We start from the raw sequence: 20,809 nt of genomic DNA on the forward strand, positions 1-20,809 counted from the left end.
AGCTATTTGAGTTAATTGCCTGTTATTTGCGCCCGCGTGTTCGATGTAATTTCACACTAATTATTTTCTCCCGGATTTCAAAACAAAACCATGGCAGCTTTTATAATGTCTCTCGCCTGTTTACACGAAGACCGATGGATTGATTCACTCTAAGCATGATTATTAGATGTCCTTCAATGCTGATGTGAGTGAAGAGCAATTCATGTCATTGTCTCTGCTTCAAGGGAATTAACTTGGTTTCTGTCACAATTTCAGAAACCATGTTTCCATCCAGCCATTTTTAATGCGAGTAAAGTACCTGTTAGATTAAAAGAAACTCATGACAGTATAATTGTCGGTAAACTTTCTAAATGTCAACAGAAAAGAAAACACGCTAGATGGATAATCTTTCCGTCGGTATTTCAAATGGTTGAGAGAATTCAAAATGGCCACCGCCGTTATCATCAGATCGAGGTCATAAAATGGGATGTTGTCACATTCAATTTTTAGAGACGACGAGCAGGATCTCGCAGGTTTTTGCTTTGTGAAATCAGTTGAACATTCGTAGCTCCTTTTCAATGCCAAGTTGCTACTCGGCATTGAAACTCTGCTGAGGACTCTAGCATAGTAGAATGTTGTCACACATGGTCACATCAACCTAACTCCCCACTGGCTTACATTTAACGGTCGGTTCTTTTTCTCTCATCTCTCTTTTTCAAAAGATACATTAGGTTCTTGTGAGTATGAGTGCGTGGGCATCAATGTGTTCCCCTAAGTCCCCCCCCCCCCCCTAGGTAAAAGACTGGTGGCATTGCCACAGAGTACCATGCTCATACATTTGAATAGCGCTCGGGCGGTTTCATAGCAACAGGCTTTCTCGCTCGCTGAACATGGAGGTGTGTGTTGTGACCGCTGCATTCCTCCATTTCCGACTTGGAACCAAACAATCGTTGGAGAATGTGCCACTTAGATGTCTATTGAACAGTTGTTCTCAGATTCTTTGGGTTATGGATGGGTGGTTTGAGTTTAAATGTCCCCGGCATTTCAAAGGTAATTCCAAACTATTATATGAAGCCATGTAATCACTTGAATTGAACAGCTAAGGCTGGGAGTTTGAAATTGTGACCTCGCTAGGTGTTATGCAAAGTTTTGTGTCAAGGGGCGTTGTCGTTGCTCTTAACTAAATGATCTGCAGGTCTTCTATGATGTTAGTCTGGGATGATTCAGACTGTATCTTTTCATTTTTGGATGCCTCCTCCAGAAGACTGACTTTTACACACACACACACACACACACACACACACACACACACACACACACACACACACACACACACACACACACACACACACACACACACACACACACACACACACACACACACACACACACACACACACACACACACATTTGTGCACGTACTGTACTCACGTACGCTTGCATGCATTTCACATCTCGCACGCCAGTGGAGGCAGCTGAGGGGAGAACGGCTCATAATAATGGCCGGAATGGAATGGAATGGCAACTCCTGGAAAACCATGTGTTTGATGTATTTGATACCATTCCACTGATTCCGCTCCGGTCATTACCGTGAGCTCGTTCTCTCCAATCAAGGTGCCACCAACCTCGCACACGTGCACACACACACACACACACACTCACACACTCACACACACACACACACACACACACACACTGCATGTGCCATGTGGGCAGTCTTGGTGGGCAGTCACTCCATAATGTGGCTTGCCTCTCCACGGTTGCCTGGAGACAAGCAGCATTCTCCATGGCCAAGCGGAGCTGTCATGTGAAGTCATGTGACACGAGTCTCAGAATAGAGGGGTTTGGTGAGGGGTAATGATGTGTAACCTCCTAAAGTAGGCTGTAAACAAAAAGACTGAAAGAGAGGGTGAGAGAAAGTTCTGAAACAAACACGCCACACACTCCCCCTCTCTCTCTCTCTCTCTCTCTCTCTCTCTCTCTCTCTCTCTCTCTCGCTCCCTCTCGCTCCCTCTCTCTCTCTCTCTCTCTCTCTCTCTACGTTACCCATATGGAAATCATTAATAACCTGAAACACTAGAACTATGTGCAGACACCCAGTCTTCTACGGCCATCCATATTACCCATCTTATATTCTCTTCCCCCATAAGTCCCAGAGGTGGATTGGGCAGGGCTTAGTGCTCTGAGTGAGGGTATGTGTGTGTTTTACATAAGTGAGGGGGCAGACAGTGCAGGAAGGAAGAGATGCGGTTGGAGGAGCCGATAGCGCGACGGACGGCTGGTGCAGGGAATTTAAGGAACGGATGTCAGGGAGAAAGACCCTTGATTAGCCTAATTTATTCAGAGGAGAAGGACCGTGTAATTGTTCTCAGATGGGGGGGGGGGAACAGAGGGGTTAAGTTAGAGGTGAGGGCGAAGGGTCGGAAGAGAGGTGGATGGAGGAGCTGAGAAGGTTTGTCTCACTCTTGTGCACCCAACTCTTATTTGACGGTCATCCCATGACCTCACAGATGACTTTTATTGGCGTCTCACTTACGTCTCAATATTGTTTCATTAGTCAGGTTTCCATTGACCAGGTTTATAATATATAATAATATATGCCATTTAGCAGACGGAGCAATGACGCAACAAACAAACAAACAACGTGTGCAATAAAAATGGCAGCTATGGGAGAAATGTTCCAAAGATCGACAACATTTTTACCTCTTCGTCAGGGGTGCATTTTTCGTTTGTCAAACTTTATTACAAACGATGATGGAAACTGTGTTTTTCAAATAAATGATAATGACATGTCATAAAGTATCTATAAATCTCCACGCGTAATTCTAAATGTCCAATGAGTGTTGAATTTTGCCTGAATTGCTTCGCCTTGGCTTTTTTTGGTTGGCTGAAGTTTCACCATCCAATTATTTCAGATTTACAGAACTAGAGTAGTTTCACCACCAAGACATGGACTGTGGTGATAGGTTGGCACATAAGCATGATTAGAATATGGCAAATATGGGCCTCACGAGTGTTGCAGTGGTCTAAGGCACTGCATCGCAGTGCTAGCTGCGATACTACAGATCCTGGTTCAATACCGGGCTGTGTCGCAGCCAGCCGCGACCGGGAGACCCATGAGGCGACGCACAATTGCCCCAGCATTGTCCGGGCTAGGGGAAGGTTTGGTCGGCCGGGATGTCCTTGTCCCATCGCACTCTAGTGACTCTTGTGGCGGGCCGGGCGCTTCCGGGTTAAGTGGGCATTGTGTCAAGAAGCAGCGTGGCTTGGCGGAGTTGTGTTTCGGGGGACGCACGGCTCTTGACCTTCGCCTCTCCCAAGTCCGTACGGGAGTTGCAGCGATGTGATAAGACTGCAACTACCAATTGGGGCGAAAAAAGGATAAAAATATAAAAATAATTAAAGAATATGGCAAATATGAGTAAATTCTTGAATACTATCCATGCTGGCTTTTGCGGGCTACCTGAGATAAAACAGATACTGTAGGTGGGAGGGTATACCGGCTTTCGCCAATGTATTAATGCGCAATTTGCCTAAATGGATCATGGAAACACTTCAATCACTACATTAAAAAAAAAAAATTCTAATATGTTTGTGACATCATTATGTCCAGCTGTTTTTATCGACAAAAGACAGTTCGGTAAAAACGCACTGTAGCGACAATTGTCACATCTATTTTCCATGCAAGCGTTCTAAATGTCACAAAAAAATGACAAAAAATGAACTGGACAAGTTAATGGAAACATAGCTTCAGTCTTCTCACACTCATCTAGCTATTGTCTCACTCTTTCACAAGGTTTGAAAACATATTTCTCACCTCATTACTCATTCTCGTCTTACGCCCGTCTGTCTTTCCACGGGGTGAGAATAGGAAGGTGACTCAGTCGTTTTACAGCCGCTCGCCGCTCGCCCCGAGGACAAGGACCCCTTGGCTCTGGCAGAGTTCCACCTCTAAATTGACGGTAATCTGAGTTAACCCAGAACTAAAGTCTCACGTAATTGGTCAGACGCTCGATGAAGTCCATACATGTTAAGAGAGGAGAGAGAACGAGGCTCGGAACCGCAATGAAAAGCTGCACCCTTTCTCTTTGCAAGTTAAAGGGCAAGTCTATGGGCCAAATGTCCCCTCCCCTTCCTAAATTCGAAAGATGCTAACACCTAAGAAATTGTGATTTGTCAAAGCACCTGAACTAATACTGCTCATAATCTCACGTATACAGTTGTATCATGACAGGTCTACGCTACCGTTTATGTAGACTGTCCACAAGTGATTAAAGGCCCAGTGCAGTCAAAATTCATGTTTCCCTGTGTTTTATATCATATTTTCCATCAGCTGATGAAACTAACAATGTAAAAGTTTTTTTTTTTTTTTGTTGCTGGTTGAAAATACAATCTTCACAGGACCTTCTAATCAGCGGATGTGTATAGCTTTGCATAATTTTCAGTTTCCCCCTCCCAATTCAGACCACTCCTAGACAGTCCTAGCAAAATTCTTGCTTGAGAAACATTTTTTTTTTTGCTATAAATCTACTCTTTCCCATTTTCATCTATTAAAGTAAGGTACTTAATTTTTACCCAGAAATTATTTGATATTGAGATAAAATAAAAATAAACTGCATTGGACCTTTTAAGTCGACTGTGACATGGGAAACGCTTCCTGGTACTGTATCCTCAGTGCACAGTCCTTATTAACACTACTGAGACTGTAGAGGGAGAGGAGGAGAGAATGAGAGCTCCAGCACTGGCCCCAGAACCCAGTGTTTAGGTGGTCTGCTGCTTCATTCCCCGGTACCCTTTCGTTAGTAGGAATGCGCCTCCAAAACATTCCTTGGAAATAGGGGACGGAGAGGAGAGAGAGAAAAAGCCAACTTAGACTTGGGGAGACAGCTAATGGAGTCTGAGGGTTCCCCTGTCTGCAGAAAAATGAAACATAGTCTTACATTTTCTCCGTTTTTTTCCTCTTGGGTTTTGAAAATGCTGTGTAAACATATATTGCGAATATTTACAGTAGCAGCGGTGGAGAGAGCAGACGGGCCAAGGAGATTGCTGGCTCCCAGGGTTTCTCTGTGTGTGTGTGTGTGTGTGTGTGTGTGTGTGTGTGTGTGTGTGTGTGTGTGTGTGTGTGTGCGTGCGTGCGTGCGTGCGTGCGTGCGTGCGTGCGTGCGTGCGTGCGTGCGTGCGTGTGTGCGTGCGTGCGTGCGTGCGCGTGCGTGTGTGTGTGTGTGCGTGCGTCGTGGACGTATTTAACTATACTTGTGGAGACCAGAAGTCCCCACAAGAATAGTAAACAAACAAAAATTTGACCAACTGGAGACATTTTTTGGTCCCCACAAGGTCAAATGCTATTTCTAGGGGGTTTAGGGTTAAGGTTAGAATTAGTGTGAGGGCTCGAATTAGGATAAGAGTTAGTCTTAGAGCTAGGGTTAGGTTTAGGGTTAGGGTTTAAGGAAATAGGGTTTTGAAAGAGACCAAATTGTATGTCCCCACAAGGTTAGCTGCGCAAGACTGCGTGTGTGTGTGTAGTGCATGTGTTTGCATAAGTGAGTGCATGTTTATGTGTGTCTGTGCGTGTGTGTATGTGTGTGTGAGTGGCTTGTTGTAAAGCGCCGTGCAGCGGCTGTCTTTGATGTGGGTTTGGCTGCAGTGCAGCTCTGATGGTTCAGAACTTCCCAAGCACGAGCGATGATGCCAAAGCGTTTCGCAGGCAGAGACGGCGATTGTTTTGGGAAGGCACCCCGGCCATAATTGTGTGTGTGTGTGTGTGTGTGTGTGTGTGTGTGTGTGTGTGTGTGTGTGTGTGTGTGTGTGTGTGTGTGTGTGTGTGTGTGTGTGTGTGTGTGTGTGTGTGTGTGTGTGTGTGTGTGTGTGTGTGTGTGTGTGTGTGTGTGCTTAGTTTTGTGTGTTTTTACAGGGGGATTCTGTGAAGCATGGCCTTTTCCATTATGGCCCTCTGAATCATAGACACATACACAAATACAGTACACACACACACACACACACACACACACACATACATACACACACACACTAACACACACACACAGAGCGAGAGCAACCCAGCTTAACAAACCGATTTTCAGGAGAGTTTGTTACGAACATGTTGGACAGCGTATGCTTCCATTACAAGCAAATCGCTGGCGTTTGAAGTACCATACTTCAACAAATGGACTGGCGGTGTTAAAAACATGGAGGCGAGCTGCCTGTTCCCCTCTAACAGTAAACACCATCGTAGAGTTGCTTCCATAAATTGCTATCTGAGCCTTTATGGATGGATGGGGGAACAATATGGCTGCCTTTCAAGTGGCTGATGTGTGAATGTGCCTGGAGCCCCAAAACTACTGCTTCCTGCTGGGGAGGAGAGAGGAGGAAAAGAAAGAGGGGTCGATAAGAAACAGGGAATGGGGGAAATGGGGAGAAGATAGCGGGGAGAGTGGAGGAGGAAAAAGATGGGACAGGGAGATGGAGAGAAGAGGGGAGGAGAACAGGGAGAGAACAGGGAGGGGGTGGGCTAAGGAAACACCTGACTCTTTGAAGGAGTTTCTTAGGTTAAGAGAAGGAAACAAAGTGTGTGACTGTTTGATAGGAAAGCTATGGAAGGGGAGCAACATCTGTGTGTCTGTATGTGCGTGGCTGCATACGTTTGCATGTGTGTTTGTGCGTTTGTGTCTGTGTGTGTGCAACAACAAAAAAAGGACAGCTCTGCATCAGAGCATTAGGGAGGCGACCGCCATAAGCACTCCTAAGCACCCGACAGACCCTTTCTCGCACGCCTAACAGATTAGATCACACACACGGATGAAATCGGCCTTTCAGATGTCGCTTCGAATAAAACACCTCTGACTGACCCCCCTTCCCCGCTCTGAACACACCAGCCAGGTCCCCCGCGGTACCAGTCAGTATTCAACGTCCATCCATGTCTGAGGACGTCGGGAGATGACGTGGAAACCGGCCACCAGGCAGTGAGCTCTGTTACCTACAAGTAGGTTGAATTGGGGATGGTGGAGGGGTGTAAACATTGACCTTTGGTGTCAATGGTTGCAAGTTTGAATCCAGCAATAGAAAGTTGTTTTTGAGATTTTGGTTTTAGGACTAAACCCAAACCGTAACCCTTACCTTAACCCGAGTTAATACCTAAACTTTAGATTTCGGAGCTAATCCCTAAATTTAACCATAACCATCAAAATGTGGAGTTAATGCCTACACTTACTCGTAAACACTTTGAAATTTGACGTTTGAAAAACATGTATACATCTAATTCTGACATGAGACTGTGAGAGCTAGTTGGAACGAACACACACACACACACGCACGCACGCACGCACGCACGCACGCACGCACGCACACACACACACACACACACACACACACACACACACACACACACACACACACACACACACACACACACACACACACACACACACACACACACACACACACACACACACACACTTCCCTTTGAGTCTCCTGTCTCATTTATCTTTTATGATGTAATCCATAGTTTCAGCAGGGTGTCAGTTCAGAACCACTGAAGACCAGGCATATGCCAGCCACACAATGGGAGCTCTCTCTCTCTCTCTCTCACACACACACACACACACACACACACACACACACACACACACACACACACACACACACACACACACACACACACACACACACACACACACACACACACACACACACACACACACACACACACACACACACACACACACACACACACACGTTATGTGAGTTTGGTTGTATGCATCTGTGTTTGTGATTTACCTCCCTTAGTTCCACATATGAGAAGTGAATATCTTTTCTTTTGTGTCAGTGCAACTCCAATATCTCCCTTTCTTTACTTACACACGAACACGCACACGCACACACACTCCTCTCCTGGGTCTCCTCCAGCCTCCCTCTCCTCTCCAGCACAAATAATCCCTGCAGTCTGCAGACTTGACCCTGATTGGAATCTTGACGCCGCTTTCAATTGTGGGCTTGGGAAAAGTGTCCTGTCTGCCTGCCTGCTGTAGTGTGCGAGCCACGCTCAGCCCGTAAACAGCATACCAGAGGGCCTCCGCAAGCCCACCCTCTCCCCCTTATACACATGAAACCAGCGAGTCTGTAAGCAAGGAAGGAGGCAGACAAGGAGCACACACACACTCACCTCATCTCCATCATTCCTTCAACCCTTACGCCCCCTCTCCATACCTCCGTCGCCCCCTCACACCCTTACTCCCCCGGCCAAGGAGTCCGCAGCCAGACAGGCAGACTGGGAAGGCCCCTAGTTTTTTTTGTCGGGGTTTGCTTAGTTCTCCCTCTGTTCTAAAAGAGGGCAGCTGTTGCCTTGTAAGACCTTTCTCGTGTTTGTTACAATTTATAATGTGTTGAATGCTCTGCATAAGGAGATGTTGGAGAAATGTTGCCATTCGATTGTGAAATGTTGGGCATTTGCGATGGTCAATTGTAGCAGTATAAATCAGGCGTTGTTCGGTCCGCCCCTGGTCTCCGGATGTATTTGTCGTTGTAAAATGTTCAGAGTGGCATTGATGGTGTAGAAAGGATTTCAAGGATTTCAGGTAGGACCAAGAAAAGACAAGAATCCAAATTGTCTAGGCGTTTTTCTCTGAGAGAATAGTCCGACTGTCAACCCAGCAAACCAAAATTGGTTCTGTGAACGTCCCAGAATATTCATTAGGTTGTCCCAAAAGTTCTAATAACACAAAAACTGTCCAGTTGTTCTGGTGAGTATACAATGTTTGTGTAAGACATTCATCTGATGTTGCAAGAATGTTCCCAGAAAACATTTTGTTGTTACATTACCTGGAAACCTAATAGAGAACATTTAGGGAATGTTCCCAGAAAACATTTTGTTGTTACATTACCTGGAAACCTAATAGAGAACATTTAGGGAATGTTCTGTGGTTGGATGTTGCAGATGTTACGCACAACATTTTACTGAGTGTTAGGAGAACATTGCAATGGATTTAAACCATTTTGGTATCAAATATATTATTTGAATGTTATCCTCCTAATACGTATTGTACTGAAGGTTAAGTAATAGTTTCCTTTGTTTTGGTGTTATTTATATCACGCCCACATGCCCATAGCTGACAGCACCAAAGTAACCATAAATCCAGAGCGCAGTAGCATTTAAACCCGGTCGTAAATGCCCAGCACACTGACTATGGTTAATTAGGTTTGACTTTGGATATCCCTGGGAAACTAGTCAGGGACCCTCTGTAAATTGCACAATGTACATGGGACAATACAACAAAAATGTCAAACCAACTATACATTGTAGAAATTCATTCACAATTTTTGAAAGCATTTTATGAGAAAACTAAAAGATGAGAACTTGAAACTTGAACTTGAAAATACTTGAAAATATTGTCCAATTTACATTGTGTACTATATTGTAATTCCCTAACTAGCCCCACAGATAGGCTATCCAGAGTCAAAACACGGTTGCACAATGGCAAGCTAAAACTAATTTGGAAAATAAGTTGACTAGCTTGCTGGCTAGCCTACTGTAGGCTACTTCCAGTCTCAAGACCTGGTAAGACGGTTTCGAGTGATCTAGAAGGGTGTGTGACTGTAAGTGTGTACTGTTTTGGCAGAGTGAATGTACAAACGCTTCCCACATGCGAACACACACACACACACACAAGAGACACCCACATTAAAGCACGCCTCCAAGACCCAAATCTCGTTCTCAGTTGCATTTACTAATGAGGAGGGTTGAAATGGGGACTAAATCAGGCTGTTCATCACCCCTTTAATTGGCATGTTAGCTAATTTCCTGGGAATGTTCCTGGTTGCGGGGAAAAGTTTGAACTCCAAGACGTCCTTCTGTACGACATCTGTAAGGTACAAAAGCATGGCCTCTGCAAGCATACAGGCTATATGGGCGATTCCAGCGCTATGGATGTTACATTTGTATGCAAAATCACAACTTTCACTTTAATGTCTCACAGAATAGACAAAGAAAATTTAAATTGCCCTTTTGATGTGTGCAACTATGAATGGTAACCTTGTGGGGAGTTTATACCCCAAAAAGTAGGCTTCTGAATATTGGCAAGTTGGATGAATAAAGCAAATAAGAGGCATTATAGATGTTACATGAAAGCTTTTTGGAGAAACTGAACATATTAGCAAAGTGAGTTTGTGTGTCTTAGGTCATAACATGGATAGCCATTTTGAAGGAAAGGCTTGGCTTAACATCATAACGCTGATATAGGATACTGACAATAAATAGATAAACCAATTATAGACCGTGTAAAACCTTGATGAAAATTAGCTTTGTCGAGAAAGTTTCAAGACGATCGATGTAAGGGCATGATTTTCAAAATCTTTTCCTGAAAAACTTTGTGTGTGTGTGTGTGTGTTACCCCAATTTCACCCATCAATGCAGGAAGTGAACTGACTCCTGATGGAAGTGAATCCCCATTAAAAATGAATGGCACTTTCATTGGCAGGTCATCTAATGTCCTCAGGTTCAGGTTATCAGTTTTCACATGAAAGACACATCAAAGTCAATAGAATAAAAGAAAGGTCAATTTATACCAATGATTTATATATACACTAGATGACTGACAAGGGGGTGCTGTTTTTAAGTCACAGCGCCTCCATCTTGGCATTCTCCCACTGTTGTAAAAAAGAATATTTTGCAAGCTATAGAAATGCATTTATTCATGTAATTTCTTAATGCCACATTTATTCGATTACACACACCTTAAAGGTGTAATATGCAGACATCGCTCTGCCAATTCCTGGTTGGTAAAATTCTAATAGTTTACCTAATTATAGTTGATCAGTTAATGTGACAAGACAAGCAATGTATAGTGTAGAGAATCATTGCACCATCTAAAAGGCTGTGAAATATATTTTCAATAACCAAAAATATGTCATTTTCAGCTGTCTGAAGGTGGTGCACAAAACCGATGGTAAAAGAACGGGAAGCATAGAAATAGTGCACATAGAACAGACCTACCGCTTCTTAGCACCTTGCGGCAACAAGCAGAACAGAGCACTTACTGTAAATACAAATGGGATTTGCTTGATTGTAAGTGATAACGCTAAGGATTTCCACAACAAGGATCACCCCACTACATCAGATCTTCATTGACAAATCATGGTTTACTGTATGTGTGATAGTTAAGAGAGTTTGCATTCCATTCCTAACCTCAATATGCCACCGCCCAACACTCATAACAAAAAATCTGAGGAGGACTATGTTTCTGCTGAAAATGTATGAGAGACCCTTGCCCAACAAAGGACTTTCTATGACGAAATGCTAAACGGACAGGAGGCCAACTTCCAATCTTTAATACGGATTGTTTTAGATTCTGAAAACAACCGGATTGATACGCTAGTCAGGGAAGTACAAGATCAGTTTGCAATGCTCCCAAAAAGACATTGATGAGATTTAAAATTAACGGGACAAAAGGTCCACGAAATGTTTGATTGCCTTGAGAAACTGGATTCCATGGAGAATCAATGCAGGCGCAGCAACATTGTAATTGCGGGAATCACGTCTGATCATGGGGCTGAAACGTGTGCTGACACCCTTAGCGCAAAGTGTGCTAGTTGTTGACAAACCATCTGAAGCTGGACTCACTCAAAAAAAAACATTGAAATCCATTGAAATCGAACTTGCACAAAATAATGGAAAATTCCGAAGGGATGCTGAACGACCACGGTCGGTGGTGGTCAAACTGCTGAGGTTCGAGGACAAGCAGCTAATCCTCTCCAAGGCCAGAACATTCCTGAAGAACACGCCTGTATACATGAGATGAGGACTTCTCCGACAGACTTCGTAAGAAGAGAGCGAAACTGCTCCCAGCTACGAGGGAGGCCAGTGCCTTGGGTGAATACGCTGTCATCAGCTATGATCACCCTGTAGTGAGGCCCAGAGATGAGAAATCACAGAGAGATCACGAGGCCGTCGCGACAGTGATCATAAAAGCACGGCTCAGTATGCTGATGTTCCATGTCATTCTCAGTGATTGTGTCGGTCACTACCTTTCATCGTGACTGATATCTACAGCGTTAGCTCTTTATCATTGTAACGGTTTTCTTGAGTTGAAGGAGAGGCAGACCAAAATACAGCGTGGTTTCTATTCATGGTTCTTTAATAAAGAAACTACACATGAACAAACTAACAAAACAAGAACCGTGAAAACCCAAAACAGCCCTATCTGGTGCAAACACAGAGACAGGAACAATCACCCACAAAACCCAACACCAAACAGGCTACCTAAATATGGTTCCCAATCAGAGACAATGACTAACACCTGCCTCTGATTGAGAACCATATCAGGCCAAACATAGAAATAGATAAACTAGACATATAACATAGAATGCCCACTCAGATCACACCCTGACCAAGCAAAACATAGAAACATACAAAGCAAACTATGGTCAGGGTGTGACAATCATGTCTGACAAATTGCTGCTAATTTCTTCCCAACAATGATATGATTGTGTACGTAATCTAGGTGTATTGAACCATTGTCCATTTAATCATCTCAGTGATGAAGAGCTTCATCTAGGTGGAATATAATATCTAATGCTACAAATTCCATTGACGAATGTGAGATTGATTTGATAAGAGAAAATGACTCCCATAGTAATGCTTTTCTATCTGGGAGTGATCCTGACATAAATTGCTTTCCCGGAATAAAGCAACGTCTTTTGTCAAACTGTAAGTGTTTCCTTGAGAAGGATTTCATTTTGGACATCAGCCAGAAAAATACATTTAGACATAATGCTTTATCTCTTTTGCGTATAAGCGCTTGTAGTTTTCCTAAAAACGCTGATAACCTTATCCGTGGATTATCTACCATTAATTGCAGTTTTTCTATTCTTGGAGATACAGGGACATGGTTGCATAAAGATAATGTAGAGGTTTACCATATTGATAACTATAATCAGGTCTACAGGTATAGAGAAGGCCGAACCGGTGGTGGAGTCTCCTTGTACATTAAGGAGGACATAGGATTCTCGCAAAGAAATTATATTGAAGATATATTTTTCCCCTCTGGAGAAACTACGTTTGTGGAAACCAGTGATAATATAATAAAATTCAACCTCCGCTTGGCCAACGCACTTGCTATAGTAACCAGGCAGGGGAAGAACTGTTATTTAATGGGAGACTTCAATATTACAATCGTAAACTCTGTCATTCATGATCTTACTAAAGTCTTTGTGAATACCATGTATTCACATTGTTTTTATCCTGTGATTTTCACACCGAAACAAAAAAACTCATTTACACATTGTTTTTTCTCCGGAATTATTTTCTGCTCTCCTTTGCATGGATATTTCTGATAATTTTCCCATATCCCTAATGTCATCGACGTCAGTAAGGAGACAGGTTGATGGCATCAATCAATCATTTTAAGAATCTGATACAGGAAGTTTATTGGAATGAGAGTTAGAGGCTGATGATCCTCAGCACACAGTCTTTCCATTTAAAATAAGAAAACCCTGGCTGGCCAATGGTATTATTCAATCCCTTTCTTTTTAAGAACAAATTCTACAAAAAGTTCATCTTACAAACCCTATTCCATTCAACCATATAAGATTCAAAACATATAGAAACAAATGATCATTAACAACCCAAACAGTCTACCAGGACAGTGAACTCTCAAAGCATAAGAACAAAATGAGAGCACTATGGGGCACTATCAATGAATCTAAAAAACCTTGTGTTTATTATTTGGTCCAAAGAAAATGAAAATACAATGCAGATGATATAGGGGTCCATATTGATGATATTCCTGTTGATCGTGCCTGTACAACCCGCTTTCTTGTCGTTCTGATTGATGATGAATTGTCATGGAAAGCACACCTGAAGACAATGGCCGATTAGATATCTCCTAAACAGAAGCACCGTTCTCAGTCTCTTATTACGCAATGATCTTCCCATTCATCATTTCCTGTACTACTACTAACCTGCAGAAACGCTTTGTAATAGCAATATCATCTGCCGGTTTTAGGAACCATTCAGTGCCACTTTAAACAAAGAAATTGGACTCCTAAATATTTATCAAAGTCATTATTTTCAAGTTGCTCAAATTTGTTTACGGCACTTTAAATCACTTTTTCAAACATTATTTTACAGCCACGTGTGGATTCCATAACTACTCAACAAGAAACAGAAACAACAGCTACGTCACCCATATTCAGGAACAACCGGTTCTCAATTCTGATTTACCTACAGAGGTCCTATGATGTGGAAGCCATTCCCACCTGACTTTGCCAAGCTATACCTGCCGTTGTTAAAAAAGAAAGGCTCCTACTGTCCATCACAGTTCTACACCCCCCCAGTAGCTTGACTTTTTGTCCATTTTCAATTTTCAACTCCTTTATCTCTTTTGCATGTAGTTTTTAGTTTATAATTTGTTTGTCCACACTGCTGAATCTGCGGGATTTATGACCATTACGGGGGGATTACTCGACAAGCCCTTTTGGGCTTTTTTCCCCTTCTGCACCCTACTCGGATGGTATCGCGCCGTCCCAACCTTCGCTCTCTCTCCCCCGCTACTCTCTCCTCTTCCATCCTATCATCTCTTCCCTCCGCTCAAACCTTCTCCAACCTATCTCCTGATTCTGCCTCCTCAACCCTCCTCTCCTCCCTCTCTGCATCCTTTGACTCTCTATGTCCCCTATCCTCCAGGCCGGCTCGGTCCTCCCCTCCCGCTCCGTGGCTCGATGACTCACTGCGAGCTCACAGAACAGGGCTCCGGGCAGCCGAGCGGAAATGGAGGAAAACTCGCCTCCCTGCGGACCTGGCATCCTTTCACTCCCTCCTCTCTACATTTTCCTCCCTCTGTCTCTGCTGCTAAAGCCACTTTCTACCACGCTAAATTCCAAGCATCTGCCTCTAACCCTAGGAAGCTCTTTGCCACCTTCTCCTCCCTCCTGAATCCTCCTCCACCTCCCCCCCTCCTCCCTCTCTGCAGACGACTTCGTCAACCATTTTGAAAAGAAGGTCGACGACATCCGATCCTCGTTTGCTAAGTCAAACGACACCGCTGGTTCTGCTCACACTGCCCTACCCTGTGCTCTGACCTCTTTCTCCCCTCTCTCTCCAGATGAAATCTCGCGTCTTATGACGGCCGGCCGCCCAACAACCTGCCCGCTTGACCCTATCCCCTCCCCTCTTCTCCAGACCATTTCCGGAGACCTTCTCCCTTACCTCACCTCGCTCATCAACTCATCACTGACCGCTGGCTACGTCCCTTCCGTCTTCAAGAGAGCGAGAGTTGCACCCCTTCTGAAAAAACCTACACTCGATCCCTCCGATGTCAACAATTACAGACCAGTATCCCTTCTTTCTTTTCTCTCCAAAACTCTTGAACGTGCCGTCCTTGGCCAGCTCTCCCGCTATCTCTCTCTGAATGACCTTCTTGATCCAAATCAGTCAGGTTTCAAGACTAGTCATTCAACTGAGACTGCTCTCCTCTGTATCACGGAGGCGCTCCGCACTGCTAAAGCTAACTCTCTATCCTCTGCTCTCATCCTTCTAGATCTATCGGCTGCCTTCGATACTGTGAACCATCAGATCCTCCTCTCCACCCTCTCCGAGTTGGGCATCTCCGGCGCGGCCCACGCTTGGATTGCGTCCTACCTGACAGGTCGCTCCTACCAGGTGGCGTGGCAAGAATCTGTCTCCTCACCACGCGCTCTTACCACTGGTGTCCCCCAGGGCTCTGTTCTAGGCCCTCTCCTATTCTCGCTATACACCAAGTCACTTGGCTCTGTCATAACCTCACATGGTCTCTCCTATCATTGCTATGCAGACGACACACAACTAATCTTCTCCTTTCCCCCTTCTGATGACCAGGTGGCGAATCGCATCTCTGCATGTCTGGCAGACATATCAGTGTGGATGACGGATCACCACCTCAAGCTGAACCTCGGCAAGACGGAGCTGCTCTTCCTCCCGGGGAAGGACTGCCCGTTCCATGATCTCGCCATCACGGTTGACAACTCCATTGTGTCCTCCTCCCAGAGCGCTAAGAACCTTGGCGTGATCCTGGACAACACCCTGTCGTTCTCAACCAACATCAAGGCGGTGGCCCGTTCCTGTAGGTTCATGCTCTACAACATCCGCAGAGTACGACCCTGCCTCACACAGGAAGCTGCGCAGGTCCTAATCCAGGCACTTGTCATCTCCCGTCTGGATTACTGCAACTCGCTGTTGGCTGGGCTCCCTGCCTGTGCCATTAAACCCTTCAACTCATCCAGAACGCCGCAGCCCGTCTGGTGTTCAACCTTCCCAAGTTCTCTCACATCACCCCGCTCCTCCGTTCTCTCCACTGGCTTCCAGTTGAAGCTCGCATCCGCTACAAGACCATGGTGCTTGCCTATGGAGCTGTGAGGGGAACGGCACCTCAGTACCTCCAGGCTCTGATCAGGCCCTACACCCAAACAAGGGCACTGCGTTCATCCACCTCTGGCCTGCTCGCCTCCCTACCACTGAGGAAGTACAGCTCCCGCTCAGCCCAGTCAAAACTGTTCGCTGCTCTGGCCCCCCAATGGTGGAACAAACTCCCTCACGACGCCAGGACAGCGGAGTCAATCACCACCTTCCGGAGACACCTGAAACCCCACCTCTTTAAGGAATACCTAGGATAGGATAAGTATTCCCTCTCCCCCCTTTAAGATTTAGATGCACTATTGTAAAGTGACTGTTCCACTGGATGTCATAAGGTGAATGCACCAATTTGTAAGTCGCTCTGGATAAGAGCGTCTGCTAAATGACTTAAATGTAAATGTAAATGTACTGTTGTTGTTGTTTTTGACTGTTACAAACTGTCTTTCTATTTGTGCAAATAAACAAAACTATACTTGCTTTCAATGAGAATGACAGATCTAGAACTCACATTTCTATGTGAATTTGGTCAAGTCACCCAAAAAGTTACTGATTGCCGCTTTAAAGGATACTTTTAAATGACATTGTGAGCTAAAGATAAACATTTACAGTTTTTAAATATCTAAATACATTTTTGTTAAAAGATACTTTTTTAGAAAGTTCTAATGTTACGGCCTTGAAATATGTAATTGAAATACTAATTGATTTATACCCATGTATTGTAAGGTGTCATGTAGACATAATGGGCATCGCGGTCACCTTAAGCTGTGACAACTTACTCCCCTACCAATGACACGTCACTCCAATACACACTTTCCATGCCAGGGCTCGGTCATTCAATTATTGAATTATTGGAGAAATATTCTACTGCTTGTTATCTCGAAAATATCAATAGATTTTATTGGCCTATTCTAGGCCGCGTCAAAGTGAAATAAAAGAGGCATCGTCTGCCATGTTAAGAAACCAATGTACATCTAGAGATTCCAGACGTCGGTTTGGAAGCAGTTAGAGATGGGTGCTTCCCAAATGGCACCATATTCCCTACATAGTGCACTTCTTTTGACCAGAGCTATTTGGGCCCTGGTCAAGAGCAGTGCACCACATAGGGAATAGAGTGCCATTTGGGATGTCCCCATGGAAAACAAGCCTTTCTTTGAGGAAGGTTTAATTAGATATGTTCATAGCTTGGCCCTGGTCTTTATGATTGGGGCATTGAAAGCCTTTTTGTTTGGCTAATGAAACACTTTAGAGTATGTTCCTGGATCGAACAAGAGAGGGGATTGCCATGCCATGATAACAATAATAAATATGTATGTGTGTGTGTGTGTGTGTGTGTGTGTGTGTGTGTGTGTGTGTGTGTGTGTGTGTGTGTGTGTGTGTGTGTGTGTGTGTGTGTGTGTGTGTGTGTGTGTGTGTGTGTGTGTGTGTGTGTGTGTGTGTGTGTGTGTGTGTGTGTGTGTGCGTGTGTGCGTGTGTGCGCGCGTGCGCGTGCGCGTGTGTGTGTGTGTGTGTGTGTGTGTGTGTGTGTGTGTGCGATGTGCCAAAGCTCAGTTGGCTGAGATTGAGATGAAACAAAGCAGCAGCTTCTTAAGCAATAATACAGAGCCTTCAGATAGTATTCACACCCTTTGCATTTTTACACATTTTGCTACAGCCTGAATTTAAAATGGATTAAATGATTTTTTTTTTGTCACTAGACTACACAAAGGAAAGGGACAGTTGGCTCAGAACAGAATGTAAATGTACACGGAGAGCTAGCGTTAGTAATATGGATGTCAATCTCTCATGGCTCAAAGTGTAGGAGAGATTGACTTTATCACTACTAATTTTGTAGGACACGTTGACAAGCTGAATGCACAGAGCTGTCTGTTTAAACTACTTGCACACAGCTCGTACACACATGTACAATTGAAGTCGGAAGTTTACATGCACTTAGATTGGAGTCATTAAAACTCCTTTTTCAACCACTCCACAAATTTCTTGTTAACAAACTATAGTTAAGGCAAGTCGGTTAGGACATCTTACTTTGTGCATGACACAAGTCATTTTTCCAACAATTGTTAACAGACAGATTATTTCACTTATAGTTTGCTGTGTCACAAATCCAGTGGGTCAGAAGTTTACATACACTAACTTGTCTGTGCCTTTAAACAGCTTGGAAAATTCCAGGAAATTATGTCATGGCTTTAGAAGCTTCTGATAGACATCACTTGAGTCAATTAGAGGTGTAGCTGTGGATGTATTTCAAGGCCTACCTTCAAACTCAGTGCCTCTTTGCTTGACATCATTGGAAAATAAAAAATAAATCAGCCAAGACCTCCACAAGTCTGGTTCATCCTTGGGAACAAATTCCAAACACCTGAAGGTACCACGTTCATCTGTACAAACAATTGAATGCAAGTATAAACAACATTGGACCACGCAGCCGTCATACCGCTCAGGAAGGAGACGCATTCTGTCTCCTAGAGATGAACGTGCTTTGGTGCGAAAAGTGCAAATCAATCCTAGAACAACAGCAAAGGACCTTGTGAAGATGCTGGAGGAAACAGGTACAGAATTATCTATATCCACAGTAAAATGAGTCTTATATCGACATAACCTGAAAGGCCACTCAGCAAGGAAGAAGCCACTGCTCCAAAACCGCCGTAAAAAAGCCAGACTACGGTTTGCAACTGCACATAGGGACAAAGATCGTACTTATTGGAGAAATGTCCTCTGGTCTGATGAAAAAAAATAGAAGTGTTTGGCCATAGTGACCATCGTTGTGTTTGGAGGAAAAAGGGGGACGCTTGCAAGGCTGAAGAACACCATCCCAACAGTGAAGCACGGGGGTGGCAGCATCATGTTGTGGGGGTGCTTTGCTACAGGAGGGACTGGTGCACTTCACAAAATAGATGGCAACATGAGGAACGAGAATTATATGGATATATTGAAGCAACATCTTAAGACATCAGTCAGGAAGTTGAAGCTTGGTTGCAAATGGGTCTTCCAAATGGACAATGACCCAAAGCATACTTCCAAAGTTGTGGCAAAATGACTTAAGGACAACAAAGTCAAGGCATTGGAGTGACCATCACAAAGCCCTGACCTCAATCCCATAGAAAATTTGTGGGCAGAACTGAAAAAGCGTGTGCGAACAAGAGGGCTACATACCTGACTCAGTTACACCAGCTCTGTCAGGAGGAATGTGCCAAAATTCACCCAACTGATTGTGGGAAGCTTGTGGAATAATTGAGTGTATGTAAACTTGTAAACTTCTGACCCACTGGAAATGTGATGAAAGAACTAAAAGCTGAAATAAATCCTTCTCTCTACTATTATTCTGACATTTCACATTCTTAAAATAAAGTGGTGATCCTAACTGACCTAAGACAGAGAATCTTTACTATGATTAAATGTCAGGAATTGTGAAAAACTGAGTTTTAAATGGTTTTGGCTATGTAAACTTCCTGTATATCAATCAAATTTATTTATACACCATTTTTACATCAGCAGATGTCACAAAGTGCTATACAGAAACCCAGCCTAAAACCCCAAACAGCAAGCAATGCAGATGTAGAAACAAGGTGGCTAGGGAAAACTCCCTAGAAAGGCAGGAACCTCGGAAAAAAACCTAGAGAGGAACCAGGCTCTGAGGGGTGGCCAGTCCTCTTTTGGCTCTGCCGGGTGGAGATTATAAGAGTACATCGCCATTTAAGGCTAAATTGTTCTTCAAGATGTTCAAATGTTCATAGATAACCAGCCGGGTCAAATGTCAGGAGTAAATGTCAGTTGGATTTTCATAACCGAACATTCAGAGAGTTGAAAACAGCAAGGTCCAGGACAAGGTAGCACGTCTGGTGAACAGGTCAGGGTTCCTTAGCCGCATGCAGAACAGTTGAAGCTGGAGTAGCAGCACAACCAGGTGGACTGGGGACAGCCAGGAGTCGTCAAGCCAGGTATTCCTGAGGCATGGTCCTAGGGCTCAGGTCCTCCAGGAGGGGAGGGAGAGAGGGAGAGAGAGATAATTAGAGGGAGAATACTTCAATTCACACAGGACACCATATAAGACAGGAGAATTACACCAAGATATAACATACTGACCCTAGCCCCCCCCCCCCCCCCCAGCACATAGACTATTGCAGCATAGACACTGGAGACTAAGATACAGTGCATGCCACCAGAGGTTTCTTCAAAATCCCTAAGTCCAGAACAGGCGCACAGTACTACATAGAGCTATGACGACATGTAACTCTGTTCCACTTCAGGTAACGATTGAATGCAGTAGAATCAGAAAAGAACCACAGAAACAAATACACCTTATTGAACATCGGCGACTGTGAAGAGGCACACACACAGGTACAGACACATGTATACGCACACACACGCTAGTACGCACACTCTACACACACGTACAGTGTAATGTTGTTGTATGGTGCTATATGACTTTTTGTATTGTAGCTATGTAGTGGTGTA

General features: G+C 44.2%; 1 protein-coding gene across 6 annotated transcripts in view; it reads left to right on the forward strand.

Annotated features, from left to right (window-relative positions):
• LOC124048371 (ankyrin repeat and fibronectin type-III domain-containing protein 1) overlaps nucleotides 1–20,809 on the forward strand; it is a 287,118-nt gene that overhangs the window by 207,463 nt on the left and 58,846 nt on the right. The gene's annotated exons all lie outside the window — the stretch shown is intronic.

Source organism: Oncorhynchus gorbuscha, linkage group LG11 (assembly GCF_021184085.1).
Source record: "Oncorhynchus gorbuscha isolate QuinsamMale2020 ecotype Even-year linkage group LG11, OgorEven_v1.0, whole genome shotgun sequence".
Lineage (NCBI taxonomy): Eukaryota > Metazoa > Chordata > Actinopteri > Salmoniformes > Salmonidae > Oncorhynchus > Oncorhynchus gorbuscha.